Source organism: Triplophysa rosa, linkage group LG8 (genome assembly GCF_024868665.1).
Source record: "Triplophysa rosa linkage group LG8, Trosa_1v2, whole genome shotgun sequence".
Taxonomy (NCBI): Eukaryota; Metazoa; Chordata; class Actinopteri; order Cypriniformes; family Nemacheilidae; genus Triplophysa; species Triplophysa rosa.
This window is the reverse complement of record NC_079897.1, coordinates 20,705,036-20,729,939: the sequence shown is the minus strand read 5'-3', so window position 1 is coordinate 20,729,939 and position 24,904 is coordinate 20,705,036. Positions and strand designations below refer to the sequence as shown.

Here is a 24,904-nt window from a genome sequence, read left to right as displayed (position 1 = left end):
TTTTACAGAGTACCGACTGAGATGACCATTGGTGTCGATGTAGTGGACTTGTAGGTATGCACACCAATCCTTTTGATATTTTCAATCCACAACAGCATAACTGTAAATACTACTTTTGTAAGTCTGGCTCCTGAAAAATGTAACTGTAATGCTTTAATGTTGATAAATTGCCACAGATTTGAATTTTGTAGCAGTTCCTCATTTGGGGCACCAGGGGGAAACAGATATCTGTCAATGTGTGCTTTGGGGAATTAGAAAGGGCTTTCTGGTGTCTGTCTCATGTGGTTCTCACTTTTTCTGCAGTGAGACAGCCTGCTGGGTTATTTAACAGAAGGAGTGAAACAGTGTTAGAGTCTCTAATGCGTAACATGTATGTCTCCATGTCAATTTATGATCACAAAATCTTTTTAATTTTGTTTACTAACCACTTTTTATATTACGTTTTATGCTTGCAAATATGTAGACTTGTTCTTTGTGATGACATATTTGTGACCCCACCTGTAAAATCCAGGCTAAAGTTTCTGAGCGTAAGTCTGATTCTGAGATATCGAATTGAGCGTCAAAGTTTGAGTTCAACCGTAAATTTAGACAATATTAAAGATATCAAGGTTATATTTTCACACAATGTTATTTACATTATGTGGAACAGTGGTTCTCAAACTTGGGTGGCCAAAATAGATCGAGGGGAGCCACAGTTTTTTTGGCATTATATGAAATATAGAAATTCACCATAAATGTTATGCAATCAAACAATAGAAAAATAAGACCACCAAACCGAAAGTATTGATGTTCCAGCATTGTATAACAGAATTGGTTTGGTTCAATTAAAATTTTAAGTTTAAGATTATACCGTATTATTTGGGAGCCCCAAAGCAATGCACTCTACACAAAGGGGGCCTTACAACGAAAAAGTTTGAGAACCACTGATGTAGAATGATTTTATGTAGAAAACAGTACATCACAAAAAGCTGGGTTTTTACAGGCAGGGTCACATTTATTCTATAGGCCTCAGTGGATAGTGCTGAAATTCTAACACTTTTAAGGTTTTGTCCGTTATTTAGGTGCCGTCTTACTGACCATCTTTAAGATAAGTCTAAAATTGAATTGCTTCTCTGCTGAATTAAATAAAAGGCCCCTTGCACATTTTCCCTCCCCATCTTCTATTGTTTTGTATGTAATTCCTGCTATCCAATTTTCTCTCAATGCTTTTGTCAATTTGGTGGAGGAACACATTGTTGGCTTTGGTGTGCTGGTGTCACAGTGTCGTCTCGCTGCGGTGGTTTTGGTGCTTGTTGGCCTCAGAGGTCAGTGTGTGGGAAGAGCCAGCGGCTTTCGGGAGCTTTAGGGCGGCTGCGTCTGTGTCCCTTTGGGCTCAGCCGAGCCCAAATCCACTTCTCTCATTCATGAAAGGGTTACAACAGAGGTCAAATCACCACTTTTCCACTCCCTGCGAATAACAGGCAAGCCGTGTGCTAGAGATGGTTTAGGTGGGTGTAGATGAAAATGTGTATTTTGTTTTGTTCTTGTAATGACAGTTTCTTGGCAAGGCTGAGCGCGCAAAAAGTGCCCAAAAGGACAGAAGATGCTGTGAGTTGCGCTGCGAAGATCTTAAGGGAAGCTGGTTAGCGTGGAAAGTGAGTAGGGTCGGTGTTGTCAAACTCGAAAATGAGGAGCATATCATTTTTTATTAGCGTTTCTGTGCATGCAGTTGCGGACCGTACCTTTTATCTGTTGTGCGGCTCCACGTAGCCTCACTTCTGGAGTCCCACAGCCTCAAATCTACAATCCTCAACTGCCTCCTTTCTTCTCCTCCCCAGTCCGCCCTCTGTCCTAACCTTTGGCTCTGGGAGTCTGTTTAGCACAGGGATAGAGATGTGGAGGGTGAAGGAGACTGACAGTGTGCGCTCTCCTACTCAGTAAATATGAACTGCACACTACAGACAGCCTCATTTATCACAGGGGAAAGCGCGCAGGAGGGAAGGGGAGTGAGAGAGAGGGAAGAGGGATAACGGGCTGGGGCGATGTGGCCTTAGCTAGCAGGAAGAGAGCTTGGGGATGAGAGACAGAGGTCTGAGGAGGGAGGAAAAGAATAACGCAAGAAGAGCGAGGACGCAGGACGAGAAAGAAAGCAAGCAGACGTGCTGTTTAGAGGAGTCATATAGTAGAATCAAAAGAATTGGAGTAGAGTTAGAAGAGACGAGGAGTGGAGATTAGGCACAAGCTGTTAGTTGAAAAACTGAGTCGAGGGAGAGCAAAGAGCTGACCAGATGAAGCAGGCTGTGTGTTAAAGCTGAAGTACTTTAAGGGATAGTTCACCCAAAAATGAAAAATCTGTCATTATTTACTCACCCTCATGTCATTCCAAACCTGTATGACTGATTTTCTTCTGCAGAACACCAAAGAAGATATTTTGAAGAATCTTTGAATGACATGAGGGTGAATAAGTAATGACTTAATTTTTATTGCATTTTTTTTACATTTTAAAACTGAAGTATGTCATTTTTTCAACGTTCTATTTTTTCAACTTAAAGGGATACTTCACCCAAAAATGAAAATTCTGTCATTTACTCACCTTCGAGTTGTTCCAAATGTGTATACATTTCTTTGTTCTGATGAACACAGTGAAAGATATTTGGAAGAATGCTTATAACTAGAGAGATTTCGCCCCCCATTGACTACCATAGTAGGAAAAAATACAATGGTAGTCAAAAGTGCCCCAGAACTGTTTGCTGTCCTACATTCTTCAAAATGTCATCTTTTGTGTTCAGTAATTTTTCCTACTATGGGAGTCAATGGGGGGCAAGATCTGTTTGGTTATAAGCATTCTTCCAAATATCTTTCTCTGTGTTCATCAGAACAAAGAAATTTATACACATTTGGAACAGCTCAAGGTTTGGTGAATGATGACAGAATTTTCATATTTGGGTGAAGTATCCCTTTAATATGCACTGACAAACTAATATGCATTTGATAGGTTGTTTTCCAGAAAATCCCACATCAACATTGAGTCAACCAAATGTGTAAGTATCTCGATAATATAATTTTTATTGGTCAATCAAACAGATAGTCCTGGACGATACAGTGCACTGAGACTATGCGGCACAGGAATGGAAAGCAATACAGAATGTTACATAAACGCAAAAAAATAATAAAGTGAGACGGAAAAGATCGACTGGAGCTTTGCCTGGGGTCATTGTAATGAAGAAGGATAACTAAATCTTATTTTGATCTGCAATGAATGAACTTGTTAACGGATCACAACCTGTAATCTGGCTGTGCGTGTGGATCCTGACAACTCTGCCCCAGCAGATAAGGCTTTAATCCTCAGTGCTGAACACAGGTACTGACCACTGAGACCAAAGCATTATGCTTTGCTCTTGGGTAGATTCTCCTGCACACTTTTGTACGTCACGGTTCAACCAAAAATGAAGCAAATAAAAGTGTTATTTACTTATATTCGCATTGTTGTGACTTACTGTACGTTGATGCTGCTCTTTATGCTGTACAGTACAATGAAAACTGCTGTCACTCCTTGTGATATTTTCTAATATTCTGTTATATTCTCTTGTTGTGTTCAACAGAATACTGTAAATCGTGGATTTAATACATGAAGGTAAGTAAATGATGGTTATTTTTGTTTAACCATAACCTTATGTACAAATATATGTGAGTTACATATAATTTGAGACATTAATGGTTGTATTAGCATAGTTAAGGCTCAAAGTGATTTCGTAGGTTTTCTAATCGGGCACTGAATACCTATTAACAAGCCTTTCAATGCCAGTGGGCTTTATGCACGTGTTACTTCCGCGTTTCACGGGAAGAACCCTAGGCAGTTTCCGGTTGGGGAGACTTAAAGCAGAGAGAAATGGGAAACTGAGAAAAGAGTTAAATTTAGCAGATGCTGTACATTGTGGCACACCGCAGTGGTATATAGAAGTGGCGTTCTTTCATATTTGAATGTTATAACGACATGTAAACTTATGAAAGTATCATTTCAAAAATGGTAGAACAACACTTCTAAATACCACTGTGGTGTGCCGCAGTGTAGAGTATCTGTTAAATTTAACTATTTTCTCAGTTTCCCATTTCTCTTAAGTCTCCCCGATCGGAAACTGCCTATAGGGTTCTTCCCGTGAAACGCGGAAGTACAAGTGCATATAACTCATTGCTTTGGGGTCCTAGACGGCCTCATTTGACCGGGTCCAATTGTTCGTGACACCTTATGCGTACTAAATGGGAGAGAAAGAGATAATCATGAAGATACATGCACTGGCTTTCAAGCTGTATAATAAATCACATTGAGCATTAGCCTCACATCCTTTGCCACTCATTATAACACACATAATGTAATATATTGATTGATTGAACATCAGATTTAAGGCATGCAACATTTTGGTGATAGATTGGCAAAAGAATTACAAGTTTTTTAATCTTTGCTTAGCGTTGAGTAAAAATGATATATTAAGTTTAATCGTATCTACTGTATAATCTTTGACAGGTTAAATTGGTCAATTCTGAATTGTGCAATGTATGTACTTTCTACTGCGTCTTCCTCAGAGAGCTCTATACATCAAAGATATCATCTGCACTAGATAGAAGCATTTCATCTCCGGTGGAGTAATCGGATAACATTTTCATTCCTCTAAAATACATTTACCAAAAATATACAACACAAGCAAATTACTTTATATTTCAGTGAGTTTTATCAGCAGCTTATTGATTTTAGCATAAACAACATGTTTATTTTATCAAGCAACAAACTTCTGATCTAACATTGTTTTTGGCATGAAATAAGACCAGAGTTAAAATGATATTAAACCACCTTTTTCAGATGTCATCAACAAATTTGTTAGTATGGCATAGGTCAGGATAAAAAGACAATGGACAAATCATAGTACTCATATGGTTAATATCCTTTTCATTCACACCTTTAGAAACTATCTGAATACTTGTAATTAAAGGCTCCTGTAATGAGCTAGGGCTGGGCAGACTAATATCCCATAATTGGTACTAATAGCCGCTAACTCAAAGCCAATTGTCTGCCAATAAGAACCTTGTACATTGCCCTCTACTCTTCGTTATGGCCAGCGTCTGACCTCTGTATTCTCAATGACTGAAGGACAGATCACTTTACTCATAGCAGTTTTTCCTTTTACACGCAAATACTGTCAAATATTCTTGAAAATGCATTTTATACTTCTGAACAGCAGATATTTTGATATCAAGACATGTTTTTATATTATCCATTTTCATTAGTAGAAAAATGAGTTTATAAATAGGCCTAGTGAGTATTGGTATGTTGTCTTTTTCTTGGTTCTACTGTAGAGTTTCTGTTGACTTATGCTGCACGCATTGCTATGTTACAGTATGAGCTGAAAGGCTTCAAGCAGGTCTATAAATTAAATCAAGGCCACGATAAGGAAATTGACAGAGAGAGTGCTGCCCCAATGAAAGCAATTGGATGCTCGTAAAACGTTCCCAGGTGGGCCCTCCATATCTCTTTGCCTCACTGTGTTGTCCTCCATTTTTCCTCTCTTCATTCCTACTTTTTCTCTTTAACGGCTTTCTCACTTAGCTCAGTCTCTTTCATTTTTTAACGTCTCTGCACTGCTCTTTTTGCTTTGCTAATTTTCCTATCTTTTTCTTGACTACCTCTAAACCTTCTTATGTTTTTCTTGTTTTTTAACATTGTTCTCTCACACACTTTTTCGTCTAACCCCCCCACACCATGGAGAGACAGGAGAGAGGAAAGATGATGTGTGACAGTTGCTATATTTCGATCTTCTGTCAGTGAGATTAATATTGACACAGTGTGTATCTTACCAGAGGCCTGTTGACTGTGTATGTTGTGTATTTATTCATTATTCTGGTTGGGGCATTTTTCTCAAGAATCAGACAATAACTGATGTGTGGTCTTAAATAGAGAGAGTGTATTGGCGGCCTGTAACGAGTCGATATGGTCACATCTGGGGTTGACTTAACCATCTCTTTGTCTCCATGGGGAGGCTGCAAAGTCAAACCTTGTTGTTGTTTCATTGGGTTGAAAACACCTCATGTTTCACTGACAAGCCCTTCGGAACGGTCAAAGTTTGTCAAGAAAGATGCCCCAGATAATTTGACATTTTGGCTACTTTTTTGTGTTTTTTTAAATGATCCAGCTGTGAGGGGGGCAAGTGGTTCTTGTTTATAGGGTCATTTGTTTTTAATTACAATTATGTGAAATATACTAAACTTTACAAAAACTTTCCCCCAGGTTTTCATTATAATGACGATAACGTTTTGACATTTTTAGATTCATTAATCTTTTTTATTAAGTGTTATTTTCCTCATCAAGTGCTTTGACAGCGTGCAAAGAAAATGAAGAAATGTTCTCTGGACACAAATAGAAATAAAAGAGGAAAAGAAAGAGTGCGTGAAGAGCAAGAGCCCAAGGGGGGAAACAGTTGTCGCTGGAGACTTTTATTGACTTCCCCCCTCTTCATTCGCACGTGACTGGAGCGCGCGCGGGGGCCAACAGATAAATTCACAGAGAGAGTGGCCGAGGAAGAGAGAGAAATGGGAAAATAAATTACTCTGGAAAGATATGACGATGGGCTACATGCGGCTTTAAATCTAAAAGGGAATTCGCGACACACTCGACCAATTTGTCACTGCGCTTTTTACCTTTCTCTCCGTTTCTTTTGGGTACTTTTTCTTGATTATTTTTCAAGTCTTTGCAAAACGTTCGCTGTTTACTCTAGGTTGTATATATGTTTTTTTATTCTGCATCATGCACTGACAACTAATTATTAAAATACACTTATTAAAAAAACATTTGTGTGAACTCTGAGGGTATTGAAAAGGCGTTTAATTTAAACGCACCGGAACGAGAATTCCCTCGCGCACTCGTTTTTTCCCGTTTGATGCGATCCCTATCCATATATCACCCCATTCCGATTGTCTTTCCGATCTCGGATTATGTGTAACTACACCGTCATGACCCACCCCCTATAATATCCATAACAGGCAAAGGAGAGATGGAAATGAGATGGACTTGAAGTGAAGGATGGCTGGAAAAGGGGGAGAGAAAGAATGGAAAAGAGAAAAGAAAGAAAACGCAGTCTTAAAGTATACCCCCCTCTTTTATTTAATTTAGACGCCAGGCGAAAATCGATCCTGCCATTCGATACGCAATCCGAATCAAGGCGAATTAAGCGGGCGGAAATTAACTCTGAAAATATTTTTGATGGAGTGGCTTGTAGTCTCTCGGCCAAATGGACTGCAAAGTGGAACAAATGACAGGGGCCTAGTGGTGGAGACAGCGGCGCTCCATCTTCCATTAGGGCGTAATGGGATAGGTCCAGCCCCCTAGCTCGACTCGGCTGCATTAATCAAAACAGCCTCTATATGAAGATTTATGGTTCTCCCGGCGTCGCCGCTTCACTTCAGCGCCGCTGAAGCCGGAGCCGGTGCTTGAGTGTGTGTTTCTCTCTCTTCCCCCCCCCTCTCTCTCTCTCTTGCTCGTTCGCTTCGTGTGTAGGTGTTAGAGCGACTTTCTCCCTCCTTATCGCCTGCCTTTTTATACATAGCCTACTATTGTATACTAGTGCGTTTCGCGCCTCTCGCGCACAAGCCTCGTACAGGTGGACGGTAATCGTATTTTATGTATCGTATCATCTCTGTGTGTACAGTGCATTTCTCACCCTGTTACAATGACGTGGGTCAAAAATGTTACTTAGATTTTATTTTCTCAAAGTTTTACATGCTCACAATAATATTGAGTTTCTTAAATATTGACCATAATTTGATTTTGTTAAATTATTGTTTTAAAAGACTATTGGCCAATAGGGAAAAGTTTGCATCTCTTATACTTTTTAAATCACATAGTTCGTTTTTCTTTTTGTTCCCCCATCCTGCCCCTTAAGTTTTCAATAGTCCAATAGAGAGTCCCATCTCAATGTTTCATCACAGTCCAATCTCTTTCCTTAATCTAGCTCTCTCGTTCTCCAACGTCTCTTTCTCATTCCACCCCTGCATTACCTCCGACCGGCCCAAACTCTCTCACTCCAGAGCCAAATACACGTGGAGACATCTCTATATCCCTCGTCTATCTCTCCTTTCCTCCTGCCCTGCCTCCTTTCCTTTTTCTTTGCTTTCCTTTCCTGTGCACAGAGGGGAAGCTGGCTGCCAGTTTTAGTCTGCCGAAGGGTTTATTCAAATTAGAAACGGTTCAGTCTCCTTATCCCCTCTTCTCTCTTGTTCTCTCCCTCATGCAAACACTCACTCTCTCACCTGCTTTCTGTGGCTCCTGTCTTCTCTAAGAAGTCCTTAGAGCCCACCTAGTTTAGGGGGACGATGTTTGTGGAGAACTTCAAGATGAGAGGGAAAGAGAGGTTAGAAAATCATGGAGGAAGCAACTGAGAGAGTTCAGATTTGTCTGGGGGGACCCGTTAGCTTTTTGCTCTCCCGTCCCACTATAACATTTCTCGCTGATCTGTAGCACCAGGTATGAGTGTTTACAAATTTCCCCCCTAACACCCCATTGTCTGATTGAACTATCACACTAACAACTTGCTGTATGGTTTCTGCATACTATTTTTTCGTGTTTTGAAAATGTTTTCCATTTCCTACATTTTTCTTTGTCTTGACTCTTGCTATTATATCCATATCTGTTTTCCTGGTTCTCTTTGCGGAGCTGACTGACTGTCAGTCATCCCTGTCAGTAAGAGAGAGACGGGACTCAGAGGTCAGTCAACCCTGATAATCATCACTGTAAATTGTAATGAGCTCCTTGCCTTCACTGCCCCACATGGTCCTCATCTCTCATGTTCTTCCCTATACTGGTTTTATAAACAGAATTATTGCAGTATATGCTTGATTTTTGTTGTGGTGCTGGTTGGTGGGGATTTTTCTTTTATATATGTATTTTTAAAGTTCTTTATATATATTTGATATACTAAAAAAAAATACACTAACATGACTGACAAATTCCACCTTCAAAGTTCCAGATGATCTGGGGACGTTCATTTTCTTAGTTTTATAGTGTAAAATCTAAAAAAATAATTTTCAGTTTCATTTTGAATTAGCCGTTACCAATGATTATCAACCAAATAAAAAGCTAAAGGTATATTAACATACAAATGAGAACAGTGCACCATTAGACTAAATGAGCAGCCTATCTATTAATAAGGGTTATTCAACTCTGAAGACATGTCGGACTGCTTTGATTCCCTTAAACGACCAATGGGATTTTTTTAATCTCGCTTAAAGTAACTAAAATATTAACCCCATTCAAGTAATTATATAAATGATCCAGGAGGCCTCAGCTGGGCCTGTTCTATGCAAATCAGGAGATGGCTTCTGTTTGTCATGTGGAGGCATGATTTCACATGAATACACACAGACTGAGTGCTTCTTATGTGCATATATAACCTAACCTATAATGATTCTCAAATTAAGAGACGTTTAATAAAAATGAAGAGGCAAACAAAACACTCCGTAGACAAACAAAACATGAACTCATGTTTTGAAAGTCTTAACATGATTCCTTGTAAATAGGGAGACTGGGGATAGTTTTCAAAAGGAAGTATTTAATGAATGATTTTTAAGATTAAGAGTACTTTTCATAAATGTACAATAAATTATCACATGTTACATCTTTTACATTTTGCTGTGCTACAAATAGTTCTTTTTCGTAATTGTGAGAAAAAAGTGGCCAGGTCTTCCCATATAATTTTTTTAGTTCTTCACATATTAAAACCTTGATGACTTAATCTATTCGTCTGCAGTTCATTATTTACCAGTGAAACATATGCCGTTGGTCATTTAAAGCCCCTTAATCCCTAAAGGATTAGCCTTTGCCAATCTTTACATAAGAGTTAATTGATAAAACAAGCCACACATTCCATCCAAGTGCACAACTTCAAAACCCAGAGCTGGCATTGATTTACCTGGGCATCCCAATCACTCAGAATGGAGTTCTATAGTCATTAGAGCATTTGTGGAGGTTTGTAATTGCGATGCACATTGTAATTAAGAAGCATGAGTCTACAGCCTTAATAACAATTCACATTCAATGACAGTGACATTACTACTGGTTGCAGTTACACTTATGTATAATGATTTTTTTTAAAGAATAAAATGTTTGTATGGTAACACAATTTGTGCAAATGTGATTCATATGTCCAGTACTTATTTGGTTAGAATTTACTCTGCTCTTGTAAGGCAATAATCTCTTTTCTGCCCTGGTTTCAATATTTCCCCTTGTGAAATTAAAGCTGTTTGCATAAATAATTATATAATTTTCCTAAAGAATTATACGTTGTCTTGAGCTCCTTGCTTTTGATTGATGTCTGTTTATGATTCGTTCCGCTTAGAAATTCCTACAACATTTCTTTCCTGATAATATATCAATTTATCAGGAGAGATTTTATGTTAATTTCCGCCCTCCCCCATAAAAATAACCATCACAGTCCCATACCATCTCGAACTAATTAAGCAAGTGTTAATTAAAAATTCTGGAGAGGATGAACGCGAAGAATTGTTATGGAAACGTTGAAGTTAATCAAGCTTTCAAATTATTGATAACATCCTGAGAACAGTGATCGATCGGGAAGACATTAAGATGCGAAATAAAGCAGATATTTGTGTGTGTGTGTGTGTGTGCGTGCAGAGTGAGGGAGAGCGAGTGCGCGCGCATGTTGCTATGATGTCATTTGTATTATACTGTATATTTTGGTTGCATCCAATTTTCGGACTCTGCCATTAATTATAGGTAACCTATTAACGAAAAAGTTTCCCACTGCGTATCACCTATACTTCCTGCCAATGCGTGCAAAATCACATAGAGTTATGCAACTCTATCCAAAGGGTACTGGGGTAAATCTTCGGAAATTTATATTTCCTCCACCCTTACACGCTCTTATTCGATGTAGTATGCTGCAGTCGTGCTTACACGTTTCACCTCTTGTGTGTCTGCTTGTACGTCGTTTACTTACAGGCCCGCTTCATCATTCGGCCAGATAGGAGCAATTCACCCACAAAGTGGCGCTTTCGCCCATAAATAATATTCAAGTCGGTCTATTGTTAAGTGAAAAGTTGACTGGTGTTTGATATTTTTTCTCTTTCCCCCCCTTCTTCTTTTCCACGGCGACCTCGGGTTAGGACTCATACATCACGGGATGACAGCTATAGAAAGGCCCTAAATTAGCAACTAAATCGAATATTGATCAGCTATGTGCGGCCCTTCGCGTCGCGGTTCCTTGCCGTTTTTCCAGTGGAGAGAGTGAAGAGAGGTAGCGGTGGAGGTATACGGGAGGAGGGGGTTGTGATAGCGGTGGCAATCTCTCTCCAGAGCGTTGTGTTGTTTCGGTGTGTCGATGTGGCTTACCTGTGTGTGCTCTAAAAACGGACAAGCGTCGTTTCAGCGCCCGTGCGCTAATACACATCATCTTTACGCATAGACCGCATTTTTACTCCATGTATGCAAAATAATTACGCTCACCCCGTATCTTAATTAAGAGCTGCTTAATTTACGTGCAGTTATTAATGACAGCAGGCGTAGCCTTTATTCAGCAACCCCTTCATAGTGCTAAATTTATCCAGTTATCCATTCATTCAGACATCCACGCATCCGTTTACAACTCTGCCTCCACATCTTCCTTTATCTTATGCGTACGCTTCCCTAATACGTTTGTGTTGAATAAGAAATTCTTGATCAATGGGCACTGATTGTCAGTGTTTGTAAATGATCTTTTTATCTTATTGATGTTTTCGCACTCGCTGTTAGGAGTGGGAGGTCCGTAAGTTAGCGCGCTCTGCTGGACAGCGTTTGATGAAACGATCAAGAGATCTCTCGCGGGAAGGAGCTCCGTCCGGAGCGTGGTCACCCAAACCCAAGGCCGTTGTGTAGGTGGTCAAGGTTAGGCAGGGTCACTCGGATGAGCCCACTCGTGCTCTTTTAACCAAAGAAACGGATCGCCAGGGTTTCAGAGTTCAGATCAACGTATCGAGTGTTGTATCATGGTAGAACAAGCAGCGCACAGAAGCGCGAAGTGCTGGAGATTACAACAGGCTAATTGAAATGGATGCTGCTGTAGACGAGTGCTAAATGAAGTAGCAAATATTTCTGTTGTTCACTCGTGAGATGTGTCCGGGCCGTACGCTCTCCTGTACATCATCTCCCACGTCAAAACTTGACCTTTGACACAATACACATTTATTTTCGAATGTGTCAAAATACATCAATAATTCGAATTTGCACGCAAATAAGATGAAATATTAGAGACGCTTTAACAGGACCCGGCGTAGCGCGTGGTCATTTAGGCACCATGGACAGCGCAACTCTCATTATATTTTAAATCTCACTTGGATTTTTTTTGTTATTTATATAATTTATTTTGAATCTTTATTAAGAATTATATTCCTATAGAGTTTTTACATCTGCTAACAATTATTTGGAGTGCGTTGGTTCAAATTCGAAACGGATAAAAATGACAATATTGTATAAATTACGCTTATGTGAAAATTGATTGGTTGTTTGCATATCGTGCTACCGTGTTACCCTGCCCTCGCCGCTCATCAGCCGCGTTCGTGCCAAACACTTTTAGAACTTCGCTTGAGGACAATTCCGGCAGCCATCTGTTTCTGGCGCAGCTATGCGCACGGGGCAGGAAGCTGAATTCACAAATTTTGAGGGGAAAGGTGTTTGTCAGCCAATGAGGTCGTTACTGTGAATGTGAACCACTTTATTTATTTTCATTCTCGCTCCCACATTTCTTGAGAACGAACAGAAGGCAAGAAAAGACATGTTATTTTCCTCTTTCTTTTTTCTTTCCTGGCAAAGTGCCGTGAGTCTTCCTTTTGCAAATCCTTTTGCAATTCCGCGTTGTAACACGTTTTCTTTCTTTCTTTTAAGCACTGTTTGAACAACGTTAATCTTATTTACCTAACTTTGTTTTGCACTGTCTAATCTGTGTTTATCTGGCTGGATTTTTAAACAACTTAAGATAGTGTTACTTTAATTTAATTACCTTTACATACATTTATTTATTTATGTATATGTATAAACAGAGATAAGTGTTTGATCATGTAGTGCATTTATGATTTACAGAAAGGAAGAAGGGAGGGATGGATGGACAGCATTCCCTCACAGTGGAACTGCAGCAGCGCTCGTCACGAATCGCAGAGAAATCACTGCAGAGTAAGTAAAGGAAACCAATACCCCATAGGGTGAAAGTAATACAAACAAAGAGTAAGATTATAAGGAAGAGGACGAAGTGACTGAGAAAGAGGGAGAGAGAAGGAAGAGATGAATGAAAGGTAATTGCATTAGAAAGAAAGAAGGCCAGAAGGAAGGAAATGATTAGAGGAAAAGAGACTGATAGCCGATAGAGAGGGAGCAGGAGAGATGGTCGGTGGGGTGGAGGGGTGTTCATTTACTGCTGGCATTCAATACGCACTGACACTCCCTCAGTGTCAATAGAGTATGTGTGCGTGGCTCTTCTAAGAACACTATGTAGGTAACTTGTCTCTATTAGCAGTTGTATGTGTGTGACCAAGTGTTCATCTTTGAAACAGTTCCACAAAAGCACAATATGCTTGCGTATATTATGGCCTAAGAGTAACAGAAAATATTTATAACATTTTCTAAAACCCCAAACCAAGCATCCTGATGAAACACCCAGTAAAGACCACTGCCCTTTGACTGCACCTCTGACCCTCAAAGCCCATTTTCCTTTCCAGCATCATTATCTCAGCTACATCTACCAATTCAAGACATTCAGTCATTCAGGCAACTGTTTAGTATGAAATAACCGTAATCACACAAAATCCCTGTCTCTCACCCTCCTTTGTCTCTCCTTTTGTCATTGACCTTTGGACCCCGTCTCCGTCTGCATATTGACTGTCGGACTGCGAGTCACTTGAGCTCCCTGTCAATACTTACCTGGTTTAGACACCCTGAGAGATGTGGTCATCAAGCAGACACCAAAGTGGGGGAAATCAGACGCATGGTAGATGAGAAGGAAGACTGAAAGAGAGAGAGGGAGAGCGCAAGAGAAAGTACCTTGAAATTGAAATTGAGAGAGAAAACAAATGCAGAATTAAAATTGGCGATAAAAGAACAGAATTTTTCTCTCAGGGGCGCGGAGTAAGACAGGGAAGTAACTTGAGTCCAACTCTGTTTAACTTCTATATAAATGAGTTAGCCGTGTTACTGGAACAATCTGCAAAAGCCGGTCTCACGTTAAACAACTCCGAGGTGAAATGTCTTCTGTATGCTGATGATCTAGTGCTGCTGTCAGATACCGACGAAGGTCTACAGCAACACCTACACCTGCTAGAGAAATACTGTCAAAACTGGGCCCTGACAGTCAATCTGAAAAAAACAAAAATTATGATTTTCCAGAAAAAAGACAGATTACAGGATAACAGATACACATTCACTCTGGGAAACACAACAATAGAACACACTTTACACTACGATTATCTCGGCCTAAAAATCAGCTCGTCATGAGGTTTTGGTGCTGCATGCTGAATTCTGTAGAAACATTTTAAGAGTTCTGAGAAGAGCACCAAATAATGCATGCAGGGCTGAATTAGGCAGATACCCCCTGATAATACACATCCAAAAACTGGAACCTTAATTCAAGTCCTCCTAACACACTTCAATATGAAGCACTTAAAACCCAAGAGCTGAAACCTAAAGCCAGTCCCATCTGAAACTTCAGACCGGCACAACGGAACAAAACCAAATCACAATAAACCAAATGATCAAAGAAAAGTAAAAGGTCATATTTAGATCATTGGGAAAAGAAAAGTAAGAACCAAAGTAAACTAGAATGCTATCGGACCCTAACAGAAAATGCAATCTGGCAGATTATCTCTACACTGTTGGAGATGTAGAGACGGATCCTGAGCAAATACAGACTCTGTGATCACAGTCTGGCCACAGAGAGCGGCAGACACAGACAAACATGGCTTCCAAAGGAAGAACGAGTCTGTGCACACTGTGACACTGGTGAGGTCGAAACAGAGACACACTTTCTCTGGGTCTGAGGGGGCTAGGCAGGCATTTGTCCCACAGATTTTCCCAAAATTCTAAAAACATTAACATTGAATAATTCTTATTTGTACTATCTATTGAACTATGATTAAATTCCTAGAAAAATTGTTGCGCATCCGGAATTTCAGACTGACCCTTAGCTAGCCTAGTACCAGGCCTTATATACATACTGAGATTGTCAAAAAGTTCAGCTAAATCATACATGTTTTTTTATTTGGTTTTGTGATTTACAGAGATTCAATCATACTTCATAATTTCAAATATATAAATTTGAGTATAAATGTGTGTGTCACTCTCTATCCGCGCCTGTTTTACAGTCCCCTCCACCTTCTCCACGCTCTACCTCTCATTCCCTCTTTTCCTTTTACTCTTTTCATTTCCTTTAATCTCTCCCTCCCTCCTCTTTCTGCCTCCCTGTCACTTTGATTTCCCTATGCACTGGCCTGTGCTCCGTGTGTATGTCTGCGTGAGTTTCTACGTGAGGGCAAAACAGACTGTTAAAATATGTTTGCATGTGCAACCTGCTTTCGTTGGGGTCCGTACATCTGACACAAAAATGAATTTATGTGTCATTATAATGCAAAGATTGCTGCTTCTCAGTAAACGTGATTCAATGGATTCTTAATCACGTGCCAAACGATACTTGTGTGTTGGTTGAATGTCGCATTTATTAACAAGACTCCCTGCCTGCAAGCCTTTCTCCTCTCTAATTCCCTGTATTGCTTTTGAGTGGTTGCATTGCCCGCTGCGTTGGAAGGAATGCGGCAGCATGCCTGGTGTTTTGTTTTAACCCTGAATTTATATGTATGTGAGATAAGGTGTGAAAGAGCCATGCATGTCTACGCTGCGCCGTCTAGTAGCTCGCTGAATGTGTGTATTATATTAGAGTAGACAGTGTCTGCATGGGCCACCGAAATCCTGCCTGGGAGTGAGAAGGACAGTGCATCAGTGTGCGGGTGTTGGGGTGTACGTGTGTGTGTGCGTAGATGGGGGGGCAAAGGGTCCCCCTCTTGTAGACAGTTTGACTGATGACATGCATTAAACAGTTAATCTGTCTGATTGAATGTTTGCTTCCTCCAAATTGAAACATTAAACAACAAGGCGAGGAGCGAGAGGGAGGGAGAGGCTGAGAGCCGGGATATGGCTTCATCTACTTCCCAAATCATGCAAAGAACAGACTGGAATATATAATATTGTCCTGTGAGTGAGGGAGAGGTAGAGCAAAAGGAAGAGGGAGATTGGAAGGGACAGTGTGTGTGTGTTGCATGGAAGGATGGGGAATAAGTGAAGGGGAACGCGGGCGGATGAGAGCGAGCAATGAGAATGAAGGGCCAGACGGTGAAAGACGAGAGTGATGCTTGTGAAGATGAAGATACATACTCCATGTATTGATATGAATAGTGTGTTGTTATAGTCGTAAGGAAGAAAGGAAGGACGAAAGAGAGAAAAAGTGAGATTGAAGCCTGCAAGATCTGACCTTTATCCTTGTTGACATCTTTTTAGTTTATGTATCCCGAAAGTTGTCCTCTTGTTAATTTCTATCTTTCTTTGCTGATCATGTAAATATAACACCCATGCTAATAAAGCAATAAGCCCCAAGAAGCAGTGGGTTACAGTGCATTTATAACAGCTAAGGGCGTTGTGGCACGACGCGAAGCGGAGTGCCTAAAACCCGTAGCTGTTATAAAATGCACTGTAACCCACTGCTTCGCGGGGCTTATTGCTTTTATAAAACGGTTATTCCATATGCTTAGCAAGGTTTCATATAATAAAGTAAATAAAATGATATTTAGGCTATGTGGTGCGGTCAGCCGTTATATATTGAGGTATTTTATAACGGCTTAGAACTCCGCTCAGCCAATCAGAATCAAGGACCAGAACTGACCGTTTTGTAATGTCACTTATACTATTGTTCGTATCGTCACTGTCCTTCCGAAACCTCGGATGTCCAAATTCGCTGTTTTTCAGGAATCTGAAAAAACACTGTACTTTTAAATGGTTAAATAATGTACCATCAAAGTTGGCGAGTACTTTTTAATGCTTTTTATTGGTTAGATATTTGCAAAACCCAGTGACAAACATAAAGGATGACTAATAATAATGATTTTTGTAAAAACATCACAAAATATGGAGGAGATGCAAGGTTTCAGAAGGACAGCAGCTATATTTAAAGGGAGAGTTCACCCAAAAATGAAAATTGTAAGATATTTGGAAGAATGTCAGTAACCAAACAGATCTCATCCCCCATTTACTGCCACAGTAGGGAAAATAAATACTATGGGAGTCAATGGGGGATGAGATCTGTTTGGTTACTGACATTTTTCTTTTTATCTTTTTTTTTGTTTTTTTGAATATTGTCAGTAACCAAACAGATCTCATCCCCCATTGACTCCCATAGTATTTATTTTCCCTACTGTGGCAGTAAATGGGGGATGAGATCTGTTTGGTTACTGACATTCTTCCAAATATCTTCTTTTGTGTTTAGAAGAACAAAGAAATGTATACAGGTTTGGAACAATCTGAGGGTTAGTAAATGACCGAATCTTCATTTTTCGGGTGAAAATGTTCATGTTTAATAATGTCCATAGCATACAAATTGTACCATATATTTACAGCACGGTTGAAAAGTTTAGAGGTACAAGAAAATTCAGACACTAAATCCAGTAGTTCATACATGACTTTTATATATAGTGGATAAATCTATGCATTTGTCCAAATAGCAACCTCTTCTTCCCTTTTCCACCATCACCTGATCTTTTTTCTTATATTGTAGCTGGATAATTGCCGAACGCCACACTAGATGACGGATTGACGACCAGATGAGCCTATGGATGCTCTCACATCAACGAACACGAAAAAGCGGAGCGATCACAACATAAATAGACAGACTGCAGGATGAATTGATAGATCTTTTAGAGAAGGTCAAACTCCTGTACGCACACTCTCAAACCATCGTGAAAAGAAGAGAAATTGATTGCGGCTCACAAAAGGGTTGAAATGACCACGGAATTATTTTTCTGGGCAATGAACATTGTGAGTGAGCGAGAGAGGCAGAGAAAAGGGGGGGAAATGCCCAACCTCTTTGTTTGAAAGTCTCCAAAGTAACTATAGCCATCTTCAGGTGTTGCCAGTGTTCTGGCCAAATGGCCGCTGTACCAGACCAGGGCAGTTTCGGGACTGAATTGACTACATCATCTGGATTGTTTGCCTTGGACGTAGCCTTCTTCACGCCTTGCCAACGGAGATCGTCATAATGTCATAATTTAAAAATCTGTCAGGGATGCCCTGAAGACAACTGGCACCCAGAGAGCTCTAGTGCCCCATAGCATTAGCTTTCGATTGTGGATATCGTAGTTCCTCGATTGATGGATGCCTCCGATCCACACTATATTATTCCGCCGGGGTGACAGGAAAGACATCTAACACCCCCACACTCTCATACTCCAAATAAAGACATCCAGAAAGAATTAATGCTTCTTTAATCATGACGTCTGTGTGCACCAAGCCGTTCAAACGGCGCTCCATTAATGGACTGCTGATGAATAGACAAAGGTAATAACCATTCACAGTGAGCAGAACAAATAAGCCCCAAACACAAATGGAGATGTAAGTGAGCCCACTCACTCACTGCTGGTTATGTAGATTGGGGTTCAGATGATCACACCCACAGACAGAGATGAATATACACGCTTGTGAGCGAATAAACACGTTGTGCATAGAGAGGCCATTACCGCAAATCCGCGCGCTAATCATAATTAATCGTTAAACGTTAATTACGCTCCGCAAATATATCCTCACTTGAAATGTCCCGGTATCGAAGTTGTTGGGGCTAGACGAGGCAATATTAATTTATTCTTACTTATTAATTTCCCTAATTAAAACAACAAGGCACAGATATACACGCGCATTCTTTGGTTAATAAATGAGGGGTTCGAAAAGCAATACCGAGTCAAGCATGTCGCTGTACAAACAGTAAATCATATTCTGGGGGTTGATTGTGAGACGAGCATATTAGGAAAATTGCACCCAAGCCTGCGTAATTACGCACATCCTTTAAAATACATAAATTCATTTAGATAAACGCTTTTACTCCTAATAGAGCTTGCTTATCGCTTTCCACTAAAGCTTAATCATGTATCTAATAGGATCAGGAGACATTACAGCTCGAGGTTTGGTTAAGGTCTTTCTCAAACAAACTTGGCCACTTCAGTCATGCCATTACCCGTTTAAAACTTGGCGTTTTTAAGATGCTTTAGGATAGTGCTAGGTAACCCTAATGGCTGTTCCTTGTCCCCCCCCTTGCATTTTTATGGGTTACTTCATTTCTTTCTCTCCATTTCCAAAATGGTCCACCTGATCGGGCTAAGCGAGGGTGGGGTGCCGTAATAGCGCTAATGCTTAGTAATACGGGCCAGATATTATAATCTAAACGCTGTCACAACGCGTTAGCTGCCGCAGACTGACGTGTCAATGCTACTTGAACGCAGGTGATGTGGCGGGGCAGGAAGCGCGGCCCGGTAATCGTCTAACACAGACACGTTTATTTTGTGTCTCCTTCTATGTCTCTCTCACGCGCACGCACGCACGCACATTCTCTATAGGTTTTGAGCGCGCAATAGCTAACGACCCGTGCGCGCTCCTTTGGTCACGGTGTGGTGCGCGCTTCGTTGGTGATTTATGCGTGTGTGTAATTGAGTGTTAATAAAAGGTTGTCCGTAGCGCGTGTAATTGTGTGTTCAAGTCTTTCTGTGTGCGAGCGTGGATGTAATTGGGTGTTATCGATGTTGCGCGCGCTTTTGTGAGTAGGAGTAACAGGACACGCGCGTATACATGCAGGATTTGTTCAAATCTCTCTCTCACGGCCTATGTATTTGGATGCTCTATAACTGCCCTTAAAGGAACACAAAGGTCGTACACTAGAGGGCATTCTATGCGCCCAGCACGAAGACGTCGTGTCTGACACCAGACAGCATCAGAAAATAAATTGCTGTTGTTCTGTAATAAAACTTGCTCTTGGTAACGGGCTAAACAGAATTTTGGATTGATCAGCCACAATATTTCATTTTTAGGAGGCTTTGTAAAACATGTCAAACTTTGTGAATAAGAGTTCTGTGAACTGCATCATCCAGTCAGTATGCTCTAATAAGTTAATGAAGTGTTACATTTTTTGAGGGCTTGGACTGTTTTGTCCATCAAAGTGTATGTTAAAGACTGCACACTTGAAGTGCAAAAGAACGTACAGGTGCCGGTGTGTGTGTGTGTGTGTTAAGGAGTGTGTATGGTTTGGGGCCTGTTTAATTGATGTGGGCTGAGCATCGATCCCGCCCGCCTAGCCTAATGAAGGCCTGATTGGTTTGTGAGGGCTGGCTGGTTCTGCTCAGCTGCCTGGGCCGCCGTACTAATCCACAGCACAGCGCATTAACACACACTCAATCCACCATCACTCTCTTCTGCACCCTCCCCATCTTCTTTTCTTAAGTTCGTTTTTCTTTGTCTTTTCACTCTCTTTTCTCTTTGTCTTTTCCTGTCTTCCTCTGTTCTTTATATCTTAAAGGTGGACTAAGTGTTTTTTCTACTTAAAAAGTTGTATTGCTTCTTTTAATAAGCCATATGTTTCATAGATTTTTGGAACAACACTCTCATTAGACATATATGAACTGTCATTAAAAATACATTTTAATGTTTTTTTAGCGATTACTTTTATTTCTGTAAATGGACCCAGCTATGGGACGCTTTCAGTTGCAAAATAAATTGTTGGGGAACATATACTCTTGTGAATAGGTTATACATTAGTGATCATTAGTAACTGTTTGTTTTTTGTGTGTGTGGGGCTGCATCCACATTCATATGTTTTAACTGTATGTCATGATCTTTACAGGAAGAATCATAATTCTATTACTTTTTTTGTTGTTTGTTTAGGATTCATCTTTTTGTAGTTGCAAAAATTGTGCAGTTTTTTATGAATTAATATTGTTGTGAAGTCTACTTTCACTCTAGCAAAATGCTTGGTTATTTCAACCCATCGTTGGGTCAAATATGGACAAACCCAACAGTTGGTTAATCCAGAATAGGGTTATATTTCAAATAGAAATAGGTTAATTTATAACCCAACGGTTGGGTTTGTCCATTTTTGACCCAATGTTGGGTTGAAATAACCCAGCATTTTTTTAGAGCGTACCATAATCTATTATGTGAGATATTATGTGATCTTATGTTCTATACAAAAACCATCTCCAGCAGCTATGTAAACAGTGAAACGGCTGTATGATTTTATTTGTCCCATGTTGTACTATTTATTTCTGGGAAATTGGTTTCCTCCTTACTGTTGATATCATAATTTGTTATCACACATAATGCCTTTTGTCAGGTACACATCTGTTCTCATAAATCTCATAATGGATACACACTGTTAAAGAAGCTGACAGCCCAGTAACAAAAGACGGTGGCAGATCTCTGGATTGGTGGCCGTGATACGGTTTCCACATCAGAGCGACTTGCAAAATTTGTCAAAGCAATCTCCCTGGTGCTTTCCTCTCCAGAGGTGTCTCAGTTTTGCCACTTCACTGGTCAGTAAATTTTGATTCTCCAGCTTTTCGATGAGTTTTTGCTTTTATCCAGACTCCCATTTGTATCAGTTCTATTTATTTTTGACACTGTGTTTAATCAACTGTCACTTGTTGATACTGGGGCACACATATTTGACCTTTCATACTGTTAGAAGCCCTTAATTTGTCACTGTGGTCAGGGTTGACAGGAGTGTGTGAAATAAAAAAAAAGAAAATAGAATATATGGGCAAAAGTATGTGGACAAAACTCTGTTTAATGAACATATTTGCCATTTTCTGTGATTTCACTGAAATGAAAAATTAAAGCTACATCAGTGATGTCACGATTCGTGAAATAAAAAATAAAAATAGCTTTCCTGTTGCCCGGTGGTTAGAGCATTGTGCTAGCAATGCCAAGGTCATGGGTTCGATCTCAGGGATTGCACATACAAAAACAAATGTAGTATAATGCAATGCAAGTCGCTTTGGATAAAAGCGTCTCCCAAATGCGTAAATGTAAATGTGATTCCAACTAATTTCAAAATAACAGTTTGCCTTTGCACAAAGCAAGTTTCATAAAGAAATAGTTTATTGACTGCTAGTTAACACTTTTGGAATTTCTTAATTTTATTACAATTGCTACTAACAAGCCCAAGGCTCTATCCATGTCAGCTCACATCAGTTCTCATGTCTTGTTGATCTATTCATTTCAAAAGCATAACCCCTATGTTTTCTGCTATTACAGCTTACATTCTTTCTACTAGACGTGAGAGCTTGGATGCAGGTATTTGCTCCTATTCAGACACAAGAGTATCAGTCATAGGTTAGGTTCTGATGTTGGGCAATAGGGTGCTTGACGTTCCAATTCATACCACAGGTGTTTGATAGACTTGGTGCAGGCCAGTTAAAGGGATAGTTCACCCATTTACTCCCCCTCTTGTCATTTCAAATCTGTATGGCTTTCTTTCTTCACAGAACACAAAAGAAGAACAGCACTGGCCGCCTTTTTGTTGAAGAAAGTCATAAAGGTTTGAAATGACATGAGGGTGAGTAAATGATGACAGAATTTTGTATTTTTGAGTAAACTATCACTAAGTTCTTTGACACCAAACTCTTTTTTTTAAAACCATTTAGAACCTCACTTTTTACACAGGGAGTGTGGTGTCTACAAAGGCACCAAGGTCTCTAGAATATCTATATGCTGTAAAATGGGGTGTCTACATACTATAGTATATTATAGTTTTTTTTTTTAAGTTGTAAAAATGTCCTGAAATTGTCCATGTTGAAAAAGCAGACACTTTACATAGCAGATTGCAGTGTAGGATATTCAGTACCCTTTTGTTATCTCTTAATACACACATTTTTGCATAGAATGTTGCACAAGTTTGTTAATTTATTCCAATGTTTACCAGTTTGATAAAACGCACAAATACTACAATCATATTGTAATAATCATATTGTGAAAACACTGAATTACATTGACTTTTACAAGAGCACGTGATTGTCAAATGCAAGCGATTATGTTGGGTGAAGATAAAAATGAAGATATGTGCAGCATCCTGAAAAGACAGGAATTGGATGTGAATGTTAAGTTTAGCTGGGATTTAATAGGGAAGGAAGCGTTTAACGCCGGCATATCGACGGTTTAAAAGCAGAGGTGGGTAGTAACGCGCTACATTTACTTCGTTACATTTACTTGAGTAACATTTATGAAAATATGTACTTTTTAAGTAAAATTAAAAGTGTGTACTTTTACTCTTACTTGAGTAAATTTCTAATAGAAAATCTGTGCTTTTACTTCGTTACATAACTTACATTGCGTGACGTTCCTTAATTTTAAAATATGCTTTTTAAAACGCGTTGTTTATTTCAAGGTTGTCGTCTCTTTTTACGGGCATTCCCGAGTGATCGATTCTTTTGAAAGCATTAATTGAACAATGGGCAAAACCATTTGAATAGGCTAATGAATCAGTTCAAATGATTTGTTCAGTTCGCAGCACGATCTGAATCATCTGAAGCAGGATTACTCACTCCTCGTAGCGCGAAACTTAAGAACACGCAGAACACAAAGAGCGTTGGATGAAGTGGATATTAATCTATATCTATACAATCAAAACTGCAAATGTGTCATATTGTTTGCCAGCAATGATAAATACCCGCCATATGCGCGCACCCGCGCGACCTGTTCGTCAGACACAGCAACATGCGCGTTACCTGTCAGACACAGAGACGTGGGCTTGCAGAAATATACATTTGAAGAACAGAAGGAAGAAAACGTGTTGATGGGCGTGTGGTTCACTGTTTACTGTTTGTTTACAAGTAAGAGCGTTTCACAACACACGTGACACAACACGAGAAAACATGAGCTTTGTTCAAAAATGTGTATTTCATTTAAGAGAGCACTGCAGATGTTCTAGATCATCTTAGGAAATGCTCTGAGTTTAGTTCATGCTTTAGTTTGACATGGTCTATTATTCTAAATAAATTGTGTAAACTACATTGACATCAGGACTAGATGAAATTTACAGAAATGCTCGTCTCTTCTGTGTTTGTCTATTCTTTAGTCTCTCTAGTATATTGCAAAGATATCTGCTTATGATAATTAAAAATATTGATTAAAATGTAATATTAAAATATTGGCGTTAATATTAATTTTATGTAGTAGGCCTATATAATCAGATACAAAGTAACTAAGTAACTAGCTACTAGTTTTTTCATTGCATACTTTTTTACTTTTACTCAAGTAAATTTTAAAATAGTGACTTTTACTTTTACTTGAGTAACAATTTCTTAAGTTACTTGTACTTTTACTTGAGTAAAGATTTTGGCTACTCTACCCACCTCTGTTTAAAAGCAAGAACATAAACAAATGTTAGCGCATGCACGCTTGTGAACCGAATTTAACTTCCGATACACATTCGCAAAGAATATAGTCCCAGTAGATTATTTTTGAAAACAAGCAAAAGAAATTAGTAAATTACATTAGCTATTAAGTTAAAAGTATGTCTAGCAAATATTATTTTAGGTTACCAGTAGAAGAACTGTCACTTGGCTAAACTTAAATACGACAAAGTTACATGACCCATTTAATAAATTTAACAGTTGTGATTCTCTAACATTATGTGTTACTATTATGTGCCAATGTGGCATTGCGCTCACAGTCGTGTCAGGCACTCATTACCCGAAGAAGCCCTGTAGACTGGTATCAGTCAGACAGCTGACTGAGCACGTGTGTTAGCGGTTGTGTTGGTATACGTGCCCGTCACTGTGACTGAGTGACAGTTTACTACAAAGACATGCCACCCACGTACCG

General features: G+C 39.6%; 1 protein-coding gene across 3 annotated transcripts in view; it reads left to right on the top strand.

Annotated features, from left to right (window-relative positions):
- erfl1 (Ets2 repressor factor like 1) overlaps nucleotides 1-24,904 on the top strand; it is a 68,363-nt gene that overhangs the window by 3,976 nt on the left and 39,483 nt on the right. Inside the window, exons 2-8 of one of the 3 annotated variants that reach the window (XM_057339568.1) lie at nucleotides 9-54; nucleotides 304-1,916; nucleotides 2,975-3,340; nucleotides 3,582-3,613; nucleotides 5,370-5,485; nucleotides 13,094-13,183; nucleotides 17,820-18,598. The gene's annotated coding sequence lies outside the window, so the exon portion shown is untranslated. Of the gene's footprint in view, nucleotides 1-8; nucleotides 55-303; nucleotides 1,917-2,871; nucleotides 3,341-3,581; nucleotides 3,614-5,369; nucleotides 5,486-13,093; nucleotides 13,184-17,819; nucleotides 18,599-24,904 lie in introns of those variants that run through there. The other 2 variants (XM_057339569.1, XM_057339570.1) reach the window with 2 other exon arrangements.